We start from the raw sequence: 6,000 nt of genomic DNA on the forward strand, positions 1-6,000 counted from the left end.
TAGTCTATTAATGGCCACTTTTTACAGATGAGGGATCAGAGGCAAAGAGTAAGGTTAAGGAACTTAACCAACTAGTTAGTGAAAGGCTTGGTAGTAGGTCATTATCCCATATGAAATGGGTATAATTCCTGCTAAAACCTTTGCCGCAGAAATGGGATGCCTCTGTGCCCTGGGACTTCAACAATGAAGAAAAGTCTCTCCTCTGCTCACCTTGCCTTTGGTCTAGGTAGTATAAACAGTGCAATTAACTTTATTACCTAAGAGTATCATGGCAGTGGCCTCAATCTTGCTTTTCTTGTTCTTAGGCTGATAAAGAGTTAAGAACAATCAGTCAGTTCAACAATACAACGCACATGCTTTCACGTGTGGACAACTTCATGGAGAAGGAATAGCATGGGAAAAATAGGTGAAAATTGGAAGGGAAGGAGATTTATCCCAAATTTGGATAATAAGCCTTAAAACTCAGATTTCTACTTAAAAGTTTTGTTTGAACATCAGACTTGAAAATTTTGCCTTTATTAAACATTGATGATGATTGTAAATGTGATCCAAAGTAGTATTTATTTATTAATTATTTAGCACCTATATAGCATTTATGTGAGCAAGCGCTATTCTAAGCACTTATAAATATTTGCTTTTTAAATCATTCATAATGGATTGGCAATAATATCATTAATCCCTGCTTTACAGATGAGGAAAGAGAGGCACATAGAAACTAAGTAACTTGTTTATGGACACATAGATGGCAAGTGGGGGAACTGGGATGCTAACTAATGAAGTCGGGCTTCAGAGTCTGTGCTCTTAACCTATTTGCTAATTGGATATTTTTTTGAAAAAACAAACCCACTAAAAATGTACCACCCAGATAATTTCTTATAAAAATTGGATTCCAGTTTCTTATTAAGGACTGTTTTAGGTAGGAGGCACTTTGCTGTAATTCTTGTTTTTAAGTTCTGAAAATAAGGAGAAAAACACTCATAAAAAAATATTTAAACTTATTTAGGATCCTTGTTTTCTCAGTTTAAATGTTGCCTAAGCAGAACTTTATATTTTCCTTCATTGCCTATTTCTGGATGATTTTGGGTATTACCCTGTTATAGCACCATAGACTGTCTTGAGTGACATTAATTTTGGGGATTTTTATTCCCCCCCAAAAGCATGGTGTTTATTTTTTAAAAATTTTTTTATTGTTATGTTAATCACCATACATTACATCATTAGTTTTTGATGTAGTGTTCCATGATTCATTGTTTGTGCATAATACCCAGTGCTCCAAAGCATGGTGTTTATGTAACCAAAAGAAGAGCATCAAAAAATCTCCAACTGGCCCACTGGTGGACTGTGCTAAGTCTACAGTTGAGACTTTGTGATCCCTTATTTTTTTCTCAATTAGTCTGTGGAGTTGGAACCAACTCCAACCAGTTGGAACCTCTAGGAGGTTCCAATTCATATTTTATTTTCTTTAAAGATTTTATTTTTAAGTAATCTATGTATCCAATGTGAGGCTCGAACTTATAACCCTGAGATCAAGAGTCTCATGCTCCACGTACTGAGCCAGCCGGGTACCCCTAGGAGGTTTTTAACTTTATTAATTATTCCAAGAACCAACTCTTACCCTTATTTATTTTCTTTACTAATTTTTAAAATTTCATTAGTTTCTGCTATTATTATTATTATGTATTCCTACTGCATTTAATATGTATATTTATTATTTTATTTTTAATTCTTTCCTTCTACACTGACTTTAATTTACTGTTTTTCTAATTTCTAAGGTGGAAACATAGATCATTGATTTTAAACCTTTATTCCTTCTAACCCAAGCATTTAAAACTAATTTGCCTTCAAATACTGTTTTAGCTGCATACAACAAATTTTGATGTGTTGTTTTTTTTATCATTTAGTTAAAAATATTTTAAAACTTTCCTAGTGATTTCTTCGTTGACCATGGACTATTTAGGAGTATGTTGCTTGATTTCCACATATTTGGAGATATTCCAGATATCCTTCTATTACTGATTTCTGACTTAATTCTGTTTTGAACACAGAATATATTCTTTATCCTTACAGTCCTCTGAAATTTATTGAGATTTGGCTTCTGGCCCAGCATATTGCCTATCTTGATGAATGTTCCAAGTAAAATTTAAAAGAATATAAATTCTGCAGTTGTTGGGTATAGTATAAATGTCAATTAGGTTAAATTGGTTGCTCAAAATCTAGTTTATTACTGAATTTTGCATTTGTTCTATCAATTACTGAGAATAAAGTGTTAAAATCACATGCAATTGTGAGTTTGTCTATAAATTTAGTGATGCCAGTTTTTGTTTCATGAATTTTTGAAGATTTGTCATTAGGTGCACATACAAGTAGGATTGTTATGTCTTCTTAATGAATTGACACTTCTTCAATCATTGTTAAATGTTCTTATTTATTTCTAGTAATATTTTTTTATTTGAATTTACTTTGATACTAATATAGCTAAGCCAACTGTTTTAGTACTAGACTTTACATGTTCTACATTTTCCTATCCCTTTACCTCTATATTTAAAACATTTCTTGTAAATGGGGCTCCTGGGTGGCTCCATTGGTTGAGCAGTGGACTGGGTTTCGGCTCAGGTCATGATCTTGTCGTGGGGAGATTGAGCCCCAAGTTGGGCTCTGCACTCAGCACAGAGTCTGCTTCAGATTCTCTCTCCCTCTCCCTCCAGCTCACACACTGTCTCTAATAAATAAATAAAATCTTTTTTATTTTTTATTTTTTTAATACAATCTTTTTTAAAAAGCCATTTCTTGTAAATGACATAAAGATGCATCTTATTTTATTTTATTCCACCAAAGACTGGAGAAGACCCCTTTGCAGATTTCTGGAGCTCTTTCTCTGCACAGCTTCCTCCTCACTGCAACCCTGTTCTGCAATTCAAGCCACTTTGGTATCCAAGATCATATTTCAGATTCCTCAACTAAGCCAGACCATTGGGCTCTGCCTTATTTCCTTGTTCTTATGTCACAGTTCAGAAATTGCTTTTGGGCAGGGTTCAACTCTTTTTCTCCCCTTCTCTCAAGTATCACACTCCTATGCTGTTGTCTAGTATTTTGAAGACAGTTGTTTTGTATCTTTTGTCCAGTTTGGAATCAAGCTACATTGTCATGAGCCAAAGCTAAGTCCATAGTACAGGTGATTTATAGGAGCCAAATGCAATGTTGGAACATGATATGTAAAATTTATGATTTATTTCTGAATTTAAGTATCATTTTATGAGTTGTATTGATAAACAGTACAAAGATTGCCCACATAGAAATTAACAAAATGATGTAAACTCGGTGATGACTCAAGAAGAATGATCTAATTTGAGTGCATTACTTACCTCGACTCTTAGCTTGTCAGGGATGGTAACTGGGACTAATGTCTGTTCCTGTCACTTGCACTTGCTATCCCGTAGCTACCATGCATGAGTGTATCTCCATCCATGTTGGCCAGGCTGGTTTCCAGATTGGCAATGCCTGTTGGGAACTCTATTGCCTGGAACACTTCCAGCCTAATGGCCAGATGCCAAGTGATAAGACCACTGGAGGTGGAGATGACTCCTTCAACACCTTGTTCAGTGAGATGGGTCCTGGCAAGCACACCTTTAACACCTTCAGTGTTTGTAGACCTGGAACCCACAGTCATTGATGAAGTTCACACTGGCACCAACTGCCACCTCTTCCACCCTGAGCAGCTCATCCCAGGCAAGGAAGATGCTGCCGATAACTATGTCTGAGGGCACTACACCATTGGCAAGGAGATCATTCACCTTATCTTGGACCAAATTCAGAAATTGGCTGACCAGGGCATAGGTCTTCAAGGCTTCCTGGTTTTGTACAGTTTTGGAGGGGGAACTGGTTCCGGGTTCACCTCCCTGCTGATAGAACGTCTCTCTGTTAATTATGGAAAGAAGTCCAAGCTGGAGCTCTCCATTTACCCAGCCCCCCCAAGATTTGCACAGCTGTAGTTGAGCCCTACAACTCCATCATTACTACCCATACCACCCTGCAACACTCTGCTTGTGCCTTCATGGTAGACAATGAGGCCATCTATGACATCTGTCATAGAAACCTCGATACTGAACACCCAACCTACACTAATCTAAATAGGTTGATAGGTCAGATTGTGTCCTCCATCACTGCGTACCTCAGATTTGATGGAGCCCCGCATGTTGATCTGACAGAATTCCAGACCAACCTGGTGCCCTATCCCCGCATCCACTTCCCTCTGGCCACATATGCTCCTGCCATCTCTGCTGAGAAAGCCTACCATGAACAGCTTTCTGTAGCAGAGATCACCAATGCAGGCTTTGAGTCAGCCAACCAGATGGTGAAATGTGACCCTCAGCATGGTAAATACATGGCTTGCTGCCTGTTGTACTGTGGCGACATGGTTCCCAAAGATATCAATGCTGCCATTGCCACCATCAAGACCAAGCGTACCATCCAGTTTGTGGACTGGTGCCCCACGGGCTTCAGAGTGAGCATTAATCAGCAGCCTCCCACTGTGGTGCCTGGTGGAGACCTGGCCAAAGTACAGCGAGCTGTGAGCATGCTGAGCAACACCACAGCCATCGCTGAGGCCTGAGCTCGCCTGGACCACAAGTTTGACCTGATGTATGCCAAGCGTGCCTTTGTTCACTGGTATGTGGGGAGGGCATGGAGGAAGGAGTTTTCTGAGGCCCGTGAGGACATGGCTGCCCTTGAGAAGGATTATAAGGAGGTTGGTGTGGATTCTGTTGAAAGAGAGGGTGAAGAAGTAGGAGAAGAATACGAATTACTATTCCTTTCAGCCCTGCAACATGTCACACTCAGAATTTTAGCTTCCACACTAGCCAACAGGCATTAAAGCTTTCTAGTTAGATTGCTTCACTTTTAACTGTGATCACGTCTTACTTTTCCATGTGTACCTGTAAGATTTTTCCATCATGTCTTAAGTAAAGGCTTTAAGAAAGAAAAAAAAAAGTATTATCGAACCTGGCCCTACTATCAATAGAACACAGATAATGTAAAATCTTGATTATTATAAGGCAGAAAAATAAATTGTATGTAATATATAATAACTTACCATTTATGTATATCTTTATTTTATTACTTATATGAACATCTCTGGCCCATCAATAGACCCACCCAGACATGTACAATAATTAAATCCAGTTGTCTTTGACATTTTGCCAAGTTTCAATCACATTAAAACAATCTAGTCTACAGATTTGATTTTTTTTGTTGTTGTTACAAAGGTATGTTTTTCAAGGTGAAGACAAAACACATTTTATTTACTACTTCATTAGCTTGGTTTTAAATATTTAGGCATGTGGTATATAGGCATCTGTTTGTTCTCTTGCCTCAGTCCTGCTACTGTTAAGGGTGGGCCTGTGGGAGAAGTGGCACAGTGACCAAATTTAAAAAAAATTAGTTATCATATGGAAGATTTGAAAGCTGAATCCAAAGCCAGTTTTGTGAAGGGCAATAAGCAACCATATTTCCACTGTAGATTCTGCAAAAATCCTAGCATATTGAAGGTACAAATTTACAAAATTTGAAATTTCATCTTTACCTAAAAGACTTAAAATCCTCTGGTACAACCACACACTTCTCCATGACAGATTCATTCCTACTCTGAATCCTTTGGAGCCTTTCTATATCTAATTATGTTGTTTACCTAGAAATTCGATACTCTAACAGCAAATTAGTAATAGTGGGCTTCAGGAACTATTTCTCAGTAAAATAATAATAATCTTAATAGTTATATAACAAGGCCCTGATTTGTGCCAGACACTGTGGGAAGAGTTTTAATATAGATTATCTCTAATTACCATAACCTGATACAAAGAAGCCCTCCCATTATACTGATGAAAAAAACAGAAGCTCAGAGAAGTTAAATAATTTGCCCAAGACCAAGGATGCAAGTCTACATTAGTCTGACTCCAAAGTCTATTATTTCCAATATTCTAAGCAACTATTATCAGGTGCTAAAAT

At 37.6% G+C, this 6,000-nt stretch overlaps 1 pseudogene; it reads left to right on the forward strand.

Annotated features, from left to right (window-relative positions):
* The first annotated feature begins 3,442 nt into the window (after window positions 1–3,442).
* LOC110590817 lies at window positions 3,443–4,355 on the forward strand (annotated as a pseudogene).
* Window positions 4,356–6,000: the final 1,645 nt, after the last annotated feature.

Source organism: Neomonachus schauinslandi, chromosome 2, assembly GCF_002201575.2.
Source record: "Neomonachus schauinslandi chromosome 2, ASM220157v2, whole genome shotgun sequence".
Lineage (NCBI taxonomy): Eukaryota > Metazoa > Chordata > Mammalia > Carnivora > Phocidae > Neomonachus > Neomonachus schauinslandi.